Raw genomic sequence first — 15,349 nt, 5'->3', positions numbered from 1 at the left:
CTTGCAGATTTGGATTCGTTACGTAAAAGTAGGCAACTTTTATCCAAGACATTTTTTCGGACTGTGGATATATGGCGCTACAATTGGAGAAAACTATTAATCCCGATACCATAGGTAAATTATAGAAACGGTCTCATATCTCGAGAAATACACTTCCAAATGAGAAACCAAAAAACAGGTTTTTAATATTTTTCGAAAACCTATCGACAAACACCAAACATGACCCTCTAACCCACCCCGTGGAGATGGGGTGAGGGGTAAATTTAAAATCTTAAATAGCAACCCCCACTTTTTATTGCAGATTCGAATTCGTCATGAAAAATTAAACAACATTTATTTGAAACATTTTTTAAAATTGATGATAGATGGCGCTAATAAATCGTATTTTTCCAATTAAAGCGCCATCTATCAACAATTCTAAAAAATGTTTCGAATAAATGTTGCTTAATTTTTCATAACGAATCCGAATGTGTAATAAAAAGTGGGTGTTGCTATTTAAGATTTTAAAGTTACCCCCCACCCCACCTCCAGGGGGTGGGTTGGAGGATAATGTTTAGTGTTATTCGATAGGTTTTCGAAAAGTATTAAAAACCTTTTTTTTGGTTTCTCATTTGGAAGTGTATTTCTTGAGATATTAGACCGTTTCTATAATTTACCTATGGTATCAGGATAAATCGTTTTTCCCAATTATAGCGCCATCTATCCACAGTTCGAAAAAATGTCTTGAATAAAAGTTACTTACTTTTACGTAAGGAATCCATATCTGCAAGAAAAACTAGGGGTTTCCATTTGAGATTTTAAAGTTACCCCCCACCCCACCTCCAGAGGGTGTAGTGGGGGTTGGTGTTTAGTGTCATTGGATAGATTTTTGAAAATGATTGAACACGTATTTTTCAGTTTTTCGATCCGATGTTTAGTTCGCGAAATATTTGACCGTTCCACTACTTTTGGGACACTGTATATTCGAAAAGCTAGTATTTTAATACGAATTTTCAAATAAAGGAATTTAGCCTGGGTTCATTTGGGACAAAGTTAGCATGTGTGTTTTTTTAATTCACAGCTAATTTGTTTATAATAATTAAGGAATCTCATTAATGCCATTTTAAAGAATGGGATTTGTTTTTTTTTTTGACAAATTCGGACAAACATTGTACCTTCACAGCACCCTCTACGATTTTTCAAAAATGTAGTTCAAACGGTTACTATGAGCAATTACTAAAGCGATAAATGAGTTACTAAAGCAATAATTTCAAACTAATACAATTTTCTGTACCTCTGGATCACCTCAATGGATTTATCTCTATTTTTTTAATTTGTATGTAATTTCTACGTACATTACAAATATGCAGTTTGTTTATAAATTTATTAATTAATAAACAGTCTAATTCCTTTAAACAATTCCTGAAAAAATATTTTTTTACAAAAATCTATTTTTTAAATCATAGTATCATAGTATTAACACGTTGACGAACAGAACGTCTATAGACGTCTAATTTCCATTGATGTAATGTGACGCAACGTCCATAGACGTCTTTTTTAAAATAACGAGCTGTGACCAAAACTCGGTGTCATCTGCATATTAAATGTATTAAACAATAATGGTCGTCGTCCACGTGTTTGCAATAAATGTTAAAAACTCATTGTTTCCATAAACTAAGAAATTCAGCAATTTCCCTATTCTACTTAGCAAATACATAGTGTGGCAACACTTGCTTACACTTTTGACTTAATGTCCGTCAACGTGTTAATGATCATAGAAAAAGTTAAAGTACACTTTAATAAATAAATTATTTTTATTAGATAATTATTTATTAAAAATAATTTATTTATAAAAGTATAGCTTAACTTTTTCTATGATTAATAATGATAGTACCTATGATCAAAAATATGGATTTTGGGAAAAAAAAATTTTTAAATTGTTTAAACAAATTATTGTTTATTAATTAATAAATGTCTAGACAAATTGAATATGTGTAATGTACAAAAAATTACATACAAATTAAAAAAATAAAGATCCAAATATATTCAGTAGATCCCGAGATATAGAAAATGATAGTACATAGTTTTAAGTTGCCTTTTTACTTTATCGTACTACATACGTAGTATGAGTATAATAGATAAAGTTATAGGATCGTGTAAAAAAAAATTTTTCAGATTTCACTTTTTTTCGACGTTTTGAGTCCCCCTGAGTCTAAAAAGCAAATAAAAAAAACATGTCGGAAGTATGTACGTACGTACGTACGTACGTACGTATGTCGCCACCGCCCAGCAAAAACTACTGGACCGATTTTGATGAAATTCGGTATGAGTAACCAACATGGCCGACCGCCCACCTGACACATTTCCCTATCTATCTAAAAACTTGTTTAAGATAAGATTAATTTGAAAAAGTCGTTATATAGCCTAAAGATAGGGCTATAAGAAGGATGTTATCGTTTTTCAGAAAAAGTTAAGGGTTGCCTATATTTAAGGGGTCAAATTTTGACATAAATTTGAACTAGATTTTCTCAAAAATGGCTTCAAGGAATTTTTTTATTTTTTGATATATTTTTGATATCCTATCAGTAAATTGAATGACATTAGTCATATATCTTAACTCCCCATATGAGAGGAGTTATGAATTTTTTATAAAAAAATATTCGAGTGCCCGTAACTTCCTTCTTAATAGAAACTTTAATTTTTAAATTTTGCAGACATATATGGTACTTTATTATCTATTATCACAATAAATTTTACCAAAAATATGGCTTCCGGTTGAACCGGAAATGAATAAAAAATCTTAATTTTTTTAGATATGCCCTGTATATTTTAACATATTTTGAAAGAATGCAAAATTACCTTTCCAATGACATAAAATTCATTGCTGTAGCTCAAAAACTCGAAAAGTTACGGTAAATAGAAATTTTGCTATAATCTTATGTGTGTCCTCTCTCACGCGTTCATAGCAGAGCATTATTGTAGGGCAGTCAATGAGGGTATTTGGCTCCGAATTCCATCCTACTACATTGATGTACTTGATATTTTCACAGTAAGTAGGGAATAGCTCAAGAAACAAAATCTACCCTATATACTATGGCGCTTTTATCTTGGGGCGGTTCCCACTTCTTCAAGGGGGTGGAAAATTTGTTGGTCAAAATAAGCACGGAAGTGGCTAAAGAACCTATTTCTAAGCAAAAACTGGTCTATACTTTTTTTTTGAGAACTCAATACTTTTTGAGTTATGCGTAGTTGAAAATTGGCCATTTTCATTGAAAAATGACACCTTTTCGGACGGATTTTTTGTGAATACCTTAAAAACTATGCATCGAACTAAAAACACTATATAAAACATTTTTTAGATTATAAATAATAAAGAGATTCGTTCCTTCGTAAATGTTCTGTTTATAATACAAAAAGAGATATGGTAGGTGAAAATAGTTTGTTTTTTGGTGCATGCTCAAATTGGTGTATTCAACTTGAAATAACAGAGGAACGGTAGGTTTTAGGTGTATAATGCTACCAACACCTTTTGTAGTGTTTGAAAAGGCCTTTAAAACGAGCACCGTTAAATGTCGGTTACTTACAAACTAAGCGAGATATGGTGCAAAAAAATATATGACTAATGTACTTTAAGGAAAAATAAAAAGTATATACATTTAACTCCCCATCCACCATAATTTAAATGCATTGTTTTCCTTCTACAAGACCTTTTAATATATATAGTGTTATTTCTACTTTCAAAAAGTTGAACGGGTTTAAAATGAATGGTTTTTGTAAAAAATGTGATCAAATTATAGAATGATTTTTTAAATTTTCTTAAAAATCTTCCTTTTTCTCAATGTAATTCGAAAATAAAAATATTTCACCCCTGAGAAGTGGTGGGAACTTCCCCCATGATAAAAGCGCCATAGTATATAGGATAGACTTTGAATTAGGAGATTGGGCTACTCCCAAAATTTCATTAAAATCCATGCAGTAGGATAGAATTTGGAGATAATATCTTGGTCTTAATCTCGCGCATTGACTGGCGTAATCGAAATAGAATGAAATGCAAATATTGTAAACTATTAATTTCTCAGAAAAATGAACTAATTTGAAATGAAAGTATGACTATAATATTCTATTGATTTATGCAATAACCTACACATCTACAGTGTGTCCCCGAAATATGGCATCGAACATTTTCTCAAATGCAGGAATTAATGATGCGTAGAACCATAAAATACTTTTAAGTACAGTAGGTGTTTCTAAAATATCAAAATAACGAGTAACTTTGTTATTTTTATAGAATGCCAGTATCTAGTACGATAACGATAATAGATCGGTACGATAAAGTTCTCGGGCGGCCCTTCCGTCCAGCGTTTTTAGTTTTTGAACTCGTGCATTTGTCGGCTCCAGTTCCCCCTTTACTTACCACGACTAGTCACCTATTGAACTACATTTTTAAAAATTTGTGTAAAATACCAGCATTTTGAATATGTAAAATGATTTTTTCTACGGATTTTTTCTATGAATGAATTTACAGGAAATGGCTGTAGAATGCATTGAGAAGAAACAATTAACGTGGTACGGACATGTTCAGAGAATGGGGGAGGAAAGACTGCCAAAGAAAATTATGAAATGGATACCTACAGGAAACAGAAAAAGAGGAAGGCCAAGAACGACATGAATACAAGGAGTAAGACGATCAATGAGTGTACGAGGATTAGATGATGAAAACTGCAATGATAGAAGATATTGGCAACAAGGCATCGGACAACGTCGGAGGACGTTTTGAACCCGAATTTATATATATTTTTTCTACGGACAATATTTTAAAGTTATTCAAAATGTTTATAAACTACAAAATTGCAAAAATTTGGCATTAGGATTTTTGACTATACTATTAGATCATTTTTTATCTGTTTTTAGTACATTTTGATAGTATTACCTTTCTACTTTTATTTGGCATAAGCAGAATTGCCCTATCTTCATTATTTTCTGTCTTTTGTTATTGCAAAATAAAGGTCTCTGGGATAAACAAATAGAATAACTCTTAAACTAATTAATGAATTGGTCTCAAAATTTTGAAGGTTTGTTAAGTACGCCAATACCCAACTTTGGGCGAAACACTAAAGTTCTAAGGTAGTTTTAGTAAAAGATATTAACAAATAACAATTTTCACTTATTTTGCAGTTTGCGTAGCAACACATTAACTTTTTAACTTTAAAAAATCGGCATTTTGAAGGTTTTTAATGTTCTAAAAAACTGAATTTTGTAATTTTATGTCAACTATTTAACTTTTGAATGGAGTGGAAAAAATCGAAAAAATCGCGATTTTTGCACTAAATTGTTAATAATTAAGAAACGGACGCGAACTCTAGACATAGTCCTGTCGCCAGGGGGGGTACAACGGCCTCCTGTATTCAGATGGACTTACCCAAGTTTTTTTATGTATTTTGGCCTGTAGAACACGAATTTTTTGGGTAACAGTTTATCCGGATGTCGATAAGATTGTTATAAACCAAGAAGTTGAGGAATCACATAACAGCGATTTTTCGCAAAACAAAACATTTTTTTGTATTTTTTGGGCCATTCTAACCAAAAAATGTTCCTACAAATGTTTTCGTAGGATGCATAGTTTTCGAGATAAACGCGGTTGAACTTTCAAAAAATCGAAAAATTGCAATTTTTGAACCCGAATAACTTTTGATTAAAAAATAAAATAGCAATTCTGCTTACCGCATTTGAAAGTTCAAGTCAAATTATATCGGTTTTAATTATTTGTATTGCTAAAAATTTATTATTTTATTGTTTAAAAAAGCTATAAACACCTAGTGATTGAGTGATGTTTTTAATGATTTCTCATTTAAAATCGAACGAGTAGGTAGAAGAGGTAAAAGTGCAAGCGAGGCTATTTCTACGTAGCATGCATTAAAACGCATGTATTAGGCACGGGAAACACTATGTGTTTATAGCCTTTTTTTAACAATCAAAAAATAAATTTTTAGCAATGCAAATATTCAAAACAGATATAATTTGACTCAAACTTTTAAAGGCGGTAAGCAGAATTGCTATTTTATTTCTTATTCAAAGGTTATTCGGGTTCAAAAATTGCAATTTTTCGATTTTTTGAAAGTTCAACCGCGTTTATCTCGAAAACTATGCATCCTACGAAAAAACTTGTAGGAACATTTTTTGGTGAGAATGACCCAAAAAATACAAAAAAATGTTTTGTTTTGCGAGAAATCGCTGTTATGTAATTCCTCAACTTCTTTGTTTATAACAATCTTATCGACATCCGGATCAACTGTTACCCAAAAAATTCGTGTTCTACGGGCCAAAATACATAAAAAAAACTTGGGTAAATCCATCTGAATTAAGAAGGCCGTTGTACCCCCCCTGGCGACAGGACTAACAGGAAACAGGTAGGTTTTCTTCCTATAGGTCTACAATGACTAAAAAAGTAGTCAGCTACCTGGATCTTTGAGTGCCCCGAGAAAATCCTTATTACTCTGGACTATTTATTCATTAGTTTATACCTACAAAACTCATCTTATATCAAGTACCTATGGACTACTTGTGGTAATCAAAGAAAGATAATGAGTTGAAGTTTTTATCAAGAGATAATTTTTTCTTTGCATATATACGTGTATTGGTACACTCACTGTAGTTTCTGTTGTTAAGGCGATCGGAAATATTTCGAAGATCACTAACTCCTAGTGATCTTAAAGGTAGGACGTTTTACATTTACTAAATCGTTTGGATAAAAATGCATAAATGCATGAAGATTTGCAATTTGATGTTTGTAACGTTTGCAGATTTCCCATTTTTCTGATATCATTAGTCACGTTGGTTTTTTAAATACAACACCCTGTATATTATATATTTATTGAAATGTCCACTTCTATACCAGTTCAACCGTATAATGTAGGTACAATACTTTAGATTTTATATAGCCAGGAACATCTTAACAAAATGGAGAATATATTAATAAGAACAAAAGTCTAGAAACGTGTAATCTTCTCAATATTTTTTCTGATTCAAACTATCTTTCAACATAGTATGTAATTAAAAGTTTACTACATTGCTAAATTCAAATCTACTTCATTAAGTGTTCAAAATGTTCTCCGTTGTTAATTTTCTTCTTCTTGATGTGCCTATCCGTGACGAATGTTGGCGATTATCATGGCAATCTTCACCTTATCTGCAGCAACGCGGAAAAGCTGCACAGATGTTGTGTTGAACCAGGTTCTGAGGTTCTTTAACCAGGATGTTCTTCTTCCTGGACCTCGCTTTCCAAATATTTTTCCTTGCAGGATAGCTTGTAGGAGGGCGTATCTGGATTCATTTCGGATAGTGTGTCCAAAGTATTCCAACTTTCGAGATTTGATGGTGGTTAGTACTTCTCGGTTCTTCCCCATTCTTCTAAGAACCTCCTCATTTGTGACCCGATCAGTGACATGCTTCCAAAATGCTTCCAATTTTCGGCAAATATCCTCGTTCAAGGTCCATGATTCAACACCATAAAAAAGGATAGAGAAGACGTAACATCTCAGCATTTTTACTTTTATACCAAGAGAAAGATTGTGGTTCTTGAAAAACGCCCCCATACGGTTGAAGATTGATCTAGCTTTTCCGCTGCGCGCTCTTATTTCTTGGTTGTTGGTCCATTCTTCATTTATTATGGTGCCGAGGTAGTTGTAGTGCCTCACTCTTTCTGCAGGGGTTTGGTTGCTATAGAGTTGACCTTCTGTTATCTTTTTCTTGCTGACGATCATAAGCTTTGTTTTCTTTACGTTTATATTGAGTCCATATTGTTGACTGTAATACGTGATTTTGTCCATGAGGACTTGTAGGTCTTCTAGGTTGTCCGCAAATACTATGGTGTCATCTGCATACCTGATATTATTTAGCCGGTACCCGTTTAGTGGAATATCTTTTTTAGTTTCGTGCAAAGCTTCGATAAATATTCTTTCAGAGTAAATATTGAAAATTAGGGGGGACAAAATGCAGCCTTGCCTCACTCCACGCGTGATTTTGACATATTCGGTGAGTTGACCGTCAACTCTGAGGTTTGCAGTCTGATTCCAGTAAACGTTTCTAATTATTTTCAGATCTTGATTGGTAATTCCTGCTTCTTTTAGTATTTGCATCATCATGGCGTGTTGTACTCGATCAAACGCCTTCTCGTAATCAACCAGACATGCGTATACGTCGCCATTTACGTCTCTGCATCTCTGGAACAAGACTTGTATGGAAAACAAAGCCTCTCTCGTACCAACAGCTTTTATGAACCTGAACTGGTTGGGCGAAATTTGACTTTCACATAGCTTGTAAATTCTCGTATGGATTACCTTTAGGAACAATTTTAGGAGATGACTCATCAGGCTTATCGGACGGTATTCTTCGCACTTTTTGGCTCCTGGTTTTTTTGGAAGTGCAATAAACTCAGACTTCAGCCATTCTGTTGGTATTTGTCCAGAGTTGTATATGTTGTTGAATATCTTTGTGATTATTGCTATTGATTCGTTGTCTATCAGTTTGAGTAGTTCTGCTTGAACTATTATCGGGACCTGCTGCTTCGCCATCCTTTAGCTGTGTTATGCCAGAATAAACTTGTTATACCGAAGCGGGTACGTCGGAATATGTTTTAATCGACTATTCCACGTAATACAAGTGACAAAACTTTGACGGCATCGGTTTCGATTCCAGCGCCGTCCGTAGTTGAGTACACTTTCCGGAACGACCGGGCAAGAGATTTGAAATGAAACTTGAACTGATCTATCTGTTTCGATTCCAACATCTCACATCTGTTTAATGTGATGGGTTCAAAAGAATTTCAAGTCGATACGGCTGTAACAGATATCTAATTATTTATGGCGGGTATAATAGTTTTCATTTAAAACTGTTCAGCGGGCTCCACACTCTCGGCGAAGTTACTTCGCCAAAGTTGACCGAAGTCCGAAGTACCTCTCTACACACTCGTTCTACTTCGTGAGGAAGTGCGATACTGACAAAGATCCCTTTGACTCGGACGCGCCAGACCGACAGAGAATGTAGGTAGAACGAAGTGAGGCAAAGTTGCACAAGGTGGCCGTCTACACTGTCGTACTTTTTGAACCTCGATCGACTTCGGCGAGAGTGTGTAGCTCACATTAAAAATTTGACTCTTTCGCATTATGTTTTTATTTATATTACTATAATCTAATGGATCCTATCTTCTGTAATAACTTAGTGTCTTCATTTTCCATTTCCATAAATGAATTCTGAATAAACATCTACTTTAGGTAATTTAAAAACCCATAATTACATGTAAGAAAAATTTGTTTTAATAGTAATTGTTATATAGATTTACGAATTGTAGGAAAAACATGGTAAGATATACAGAGTTGGGATAAAGTATGGAACCAAGCAAATATCTTTGAAACGAAAAGAACAATATTTATGAAATTTTGCATGCAAGTACAGTCAGTCACGCAAAAGGCATCTGATGTCATATTTTTTGTTACTATTCCATTTCCGGTTTCACCGGAAATACCCTTAACTTATTTACTTTAAATGGGACACCCTGTATATTTTTGCAGATTTTAAAAGAACTTGTTATTTTTAATTCATACATACCAAGTTTGGAAGAAAAAACTATTAAAACAAGAAATAAATCTCTTTACAGTTAAAAAATAGGTTAATTTAATTATTTACGTTAGACCAATGTTATTAAAAATAAAAAAAATTCAAATATTGAAAATGTTTGCTGTTCACCTCCTGACAACGTGTAAGCCTATAAATAAATTCGTGTCACTTTTTGCAAGATTTCTCCACGTATTCACATTCATCAATTATTCTTTGTCTCATATCTTGCAAGCATGTTGGTCGCCTAACGTAAACACGTGATTTTAGATAACCCCAAAGAAAAAAAAATCTAACGGTTTAAGGTCCGGAGAACGAGCGGGCCACTCTATGAATCCTTTAAGTCAAATCTATCGATTTGAAAAATTCACTTCCAAAAATGAAAATCCGCCATAACCGATTATCATTAATATTCCAGTACTTTTCCAGTACATTTCTGTCAATTAGTTCAGTAACATTTTTACCTACTATACTAAATTCAAATAAGTCATGCAGTGCATGTAAACAACAATTTTAGTCTACAGTATAGATCAGCGATACTCAACCTTTTTTTTCCCTGGGCCACATAGCAGCTATTGCCACAGCTTGCGGGCCGCAATCTATGTGAAGTAATATACAGTATGGTGCAAATGAAAGAAATAAATTCGTTATTTCGTAAGTCTGCGACTTTAAGGAAAAATTCGAGACATCGATTTTTAGTTTTAAATTACGATTTTTTGGTATCATACTAGTGACGTCATCCATCTTAGCGTGATGACGTAATCGATGATTTTTTAAAATTAGAATAGGGGTCGTGTGCTAGCTCATTTGAAAGGTTATTCACAGGATGCCCAAAAAAATTTTTTTTTGAATTAAATTAATTGACACAAAAAGAAGAATGTATGTCATTTGTTTAACTCAAAATATAGCTTATTATTGTCAGAAAACAGAAAAAAATGTGTATTTCACAAATAAACATTGCTGTTGTTCTGAAGCTATTTCCTTGTGGCATTTTTATGATTAATTATTTATATGGGAAATAAGCCACAATTAAAATGAAAAAAATAATTTTATTAACGTTTCGACGCCCAAATCGGGTGCCGTTGTCAAAATACAAAATATTACTAAAATAAACAAAAGTGTTGTTGCTAAGCAAAAAAATTCTTCTAATAATTTATTTAATCTCACTCATTTATATTGGCAATTTAGACATATATTATACATTTTAAAGTAGAAGACTTTAAAATGATATTACCGATATTTATGAGTTGCGTTCCTGGGACGACTTACTGAAAGATAGTTCATTCGATTACATGAAATCAACCCCAACTCAAGAATATCCGTCATAAAAAATTATAGCATGTGATCTGTCTTTAAAAAGACAACCAAATGCAACGACAGTAAAATTCTCGCGTTAGAGACTTCATAGTAAATCACAAGGGAAAACCAGGAAAAACCCTGTGATACTATCCCGACATCGTAAGTATTTGGTCTTACATTAATTTACTCTCAAAAAATTATACCAAATTCTGACTTGTAACATGTTTAAATTATAGATAATAATAATAATACTAGATATATAAGTAATACTAAAATATAAAATATGTACTAGCTCGATATTATTGACTTACTAATCTTGGTATTTTCTTTCTATTGACTTCCTCTTTCAGTATGGGTAACCACATCCTACTGCATTCTACCGAGGAATTTGCGACACAATTGGTTTCATTTAGCATAATTAGAGCCGCTTCTTTGATTTTTCTCTTTTTACTATCTGATTCTTTCAGGACTATACTTGAATCTCTCCACTGAACTCTATGTTCATTATCCCATGCGTGTTGACATATTTGAGATCTCTCAAATTCTCTATTTTTAATATAAGATTGATGTTCACTTATTCTAACGTCTAATGGTCTTGATGTCTCACCTAAATAAAATTGTTCGCATTCACAAGGTATTTTATAAATGCAATTCTTTGTTCTTTCTTGATCATTGTTAGGTTTAGTTTTAGATAGAATAGATCTCAATGTGTTTGTTGTTTTGAATGTTGTTGAAATGTTGAATTTATTTCCTATTGTTTTAAGTTTCTCGGATAGTCCTTTTATATATGGTATTGATATTTTCCTCGTATTATTTCTGGTGAATGTTGTAGGATCCCGTTCTAAGTTGTTCTGTTCCATTCGATCCAATCTTGACAATTCCTTATTTATAAACGATAAAGGATAATCATTTTTTAATAAAACAGATGTTAACAATTGTTTTTCTGCTAAAAAGGAATTTTCGTTAGAACAAGTAATTTTGGCTCTATCATATAAGGATTTAATGATTCCCTTTTTAACGTTGATGTTGTGATTTGACTTGTAATTGAGATATCTGTTGGTGTGTGTTGGTTTTCTATACACTTGAGTCTCATATCCAATATCCTTCTTTGAGATCAAAACATCGAGGAAAGGTAGGCTGTTATTGTATTCCTTTTCCATTGTAAATTTTATTGTCTCTTCTTGATCGTTTATAATATTCAGGAACGTATCCAACAATTCTGATCTATGAGGCCATATTGAAAACACATCATCTACATATCTCCACCATACTGTGGGTTTTAAATTTTGTTTAGAAATAATATTAGTTTCGAAATCCTTCATAAATATATTAGCCAATAATGGAGATAAAGAAGAGCCCATTGCTAGACCAAAATTTTGTTTATAGAATTCATTGTTTAGTTGAAAATAGATATTATTGGTACATAATGTCAATAACTCCATTATAGCTGATACATTTAGTCTTGTCCTAGTTGCCAATGTATTATCATTCTCTAATTTCGTTTTGATTATGTTTAAAGTTTTATCTAATGGTACATTTGTAAATAAACTGTTTATGTCAAAACTTACTAAAATATTATTTGGATTAAATTCAATAGTTGATAATTTGTTTAAAAAATGTTTTGTATTTTTTATAAAAGTGTCATCATTATTAGCAAATGGTTTTAGAATGTTTAATAAGAATTTTGATAGTTCACTACAAGGAGAATTGATGGTACTACAAATGGGTCTAAGTGGTATGTTCGCTTTATGAATTTTCGGCACTCCATAAAAATGTGGTGTCTTACTGTAGTGAGGTGTCATTAATTTTCTTTGATAGTATGTTAGATCATTTTTAAATTTGAATAAAGTTCTATATATTTTGTTTTCTAGTGTCTTCGTTGGATCCTTCGTTAATTTGCTATAAGGTCCATTTGTAATTAGATCTGTAATTTTGTCCTCATATTGTATTTTATTCATTATTACAGTTGCATTGCCTTTATCCGCTGGTAGGATTGTTATGGAGTCATCATTTCTTAAAGTTTTTAAAGCTTTCATTTCCTCTTTGCTGATGTTCTGTTCAATTTGATTAGACTTTTCCAATTCAAGTTTACATAGTACCCTATATTGTTCTTTTTCATGAGTTGGTAGACACTGGGATATTTTCTCCACTGAGCTGATTATGTCTAATTTTGGAATAGATGGATGAGTAACAGCATAGTTTAAACCTTTTGACAATACCAAATTTTCCGTTGCATTTAAATGTCTATTTGATAGATTGATAACTGTCGCTAATATGTCATTATTTCTATTTAGGTTATCAAAAGTATGTAAACTATTTTGACCTAAAAGATTATTAAATTTATTTAAATGTATATTTTCCGCAAATCGCCAGGAAATTTTGACATTCCTGTCAAAATTTCTTGAAGAAAAAGTCAGGACTTCCTTACTGTAAGGAAATGTCATTTCCTTACTGTAAGGAAATGATATTTCCGTACAGTTGTTAGTGTTCTATTTATAAGCGTCAAGTTTGACAATTCAACCTCAATACGTTTCCATAGTAACCCAAGTAATTTTATTAGGAATTTCAAAGCACCATTTATTTGGGAATAAAATTATCGCGTTTTTTTAAATCAATCAATATCTGTCGAATTTTAAACGATTTGCGGAAAAATAGTATGTTTACCTCGTAGGAAAAGCCACATTCCTGGACTCTGTGTTGCTAAGTCTCGGCTTGCGCCTCGACTTAGCAATCTTCACAGTCGTCCAGGAATGTTAAGCTTTTCCTACCCGGTAAACAATGTACTATTCTTTGTTTCTGATATGAATTTTCATAAATTATGTGTAAACTAAAAATAATTCGATCAAAATGTATAATATATGTCTAAATTGCCAATATAAATGAGTGAGATTAAATAAATTATTAGAAGAATTTTTTTGCTTAGCAACAACACTTTTGTTTATTTTAGTAATATTTTGTATTTTGACAACGGCACCCGATTTGGGCGTCGAAACGTTAATAAAATTATTTTTTTCATTTTAATTGTGGCTTATTTTCAATATAAATAATTAATCATAAACATTGCTTTTAGCTTAAATTTATTGTTCAAGCTTCCACCCACCTGCCTCTTGGCAGTTTGAACATTGGATTTAAGGGAAAAGTAGTGTTTATTTGTCAAATAAACATTTTCTTCTGCTTTCTGACAGCTTAAATGACATTTTAAATTTTAAATTAAATAAATTTCTGACATTTTAAATTAAATAAATTACATACATTTTTCTTTTTTTTGTCAATTAATTTAATTCAAAACAAAAAAATTTTCGGCATACTGTATACTTAATTATGTTAATGTTTATATTATTATATAGAGAATTTGAAATGAGCTAGCACACTAGATGGATGACGATAATAATGATATGTGTAAAAAAATCATAATTTAAAAATAAAAATCGACCTGATTCAGGATTTAAAGTCGCCCGCTTACGAAATAAAAACGTCCTCCAGGTGCGAATCAGTGTCAGGATAGGTAAATATTTTTTTGCATATTTCATTTCTGAATATGAGGATTCGCACAGGTATGATGAAGCGAACAACGGGAGGAACAAGTAAGCGTAAATTTTGAGAGTGTTATAGTTATCCGGTACTAATTTCCAGAATTCTTCATATTGATTTGCGTCTCTTTTTTCTTTAAAAATTGCCTCCAAATTTGTATCATTTTTAAAATTAATTAGTTCATGTAACAACTTTGCGCTATTAAATCCCAACGGCCGCAAGTTGTATAGTAGCGGCTACTTCAAAGTGCCAGGGATTTTCCATTAATAGAAGACATTTCCTAATATTTCACAAATCATTAAATCTTTCCTGAAATTCATTGCTCAAGGAAACTAGAAAATTAGAAATAAGTAGCATAGTTTTTGGAAATACATCAATTCCATCTTGTTGAGCTTTCACCAATGTCGGAAAGTTATGCAGACTTTTTATATTAATTTCCTCGATGTACATCTTTAGCTTGTCCACGAAAGCTTTATTTGTCAACTACGAAAATAATTTTATGTTTACCTTTTAATGTGTAAATGATGATTAAGTTCGCCAAGTTTTTCTGTTCTGTCGCAAATAAATGCTAAAAGTCACCACCAACTATCTTACTTGAGTTCAAAACAATTTTATCATTTACAGGGCCTTTTAGTTAGCCCTCGGGCCGCATAAAAAACGTAAGAGGGCCGCATACAAAACGTAAAAGGGCCGCATGCGTCCCGCGGGCCGCCGGTTGAGTATCGCTGGTATAGATGGTAACTCGTTTATTTCCTACTACATTGTATTAATACAAAAAATTATCTACAGACACTTTTTAACAAATTTTTTCTACCAAATTTGGTATGTATGAATTAAAAATAACAAGTTCTTTTAAAATCAGGAAAAATATACAGGGTGTCCCATTTAAATTAAATAAGTTAAGAGTATTTCCGGTGAAACCGGAAGTGGA

At 32.2% G+C, this 15,349-nt stretch overlaps 1 protein-coding gene across 3 annotated transcripts in view; it reads left to right on the top strand.

Moving 5' to 3' along the window:
* LOC114333741 (proton-coupled amino acid transporter-like protein pathetic) overlaps positions 1-15,349 on the top strand; it is a 576,198-nt gene that overhangs the window by 298,946 nt on the left and 261,903 nt on the right. The window contains exon 1 of one of the 3 annotated variants that reach the window (XM_050661738.1): positions 6,630-6,692. The exons of the other annotated variants lie outside the window; for them this stretch is intronic. The gene's annotated coding sequence lies outside the window, so the exon portion shown is untranslated. Of the gene's footprint in view, positions 1-6,629; positions 6,693-15,349 lie in introns of those variants that run through there. 3 annotated transcript variants of the gene reach the window in all.

Source organism: Diabrotica virgifera, chromosome 9, assembly GCF_917563875.1.
Source record: "Diabrotica virgifera virgifera chromosome 9, PGI_DIABVI_V3a".
Lineage (NCBI taxonomy): Eukaryota > Metazoa > Arthropoda > Insecta > Coleoptera > Chrysomelidae > Diabrotica > Diabrotica virgifera.
This window is presented reverse-complemented; position numbering and strand designations above follow the sequence as displayed.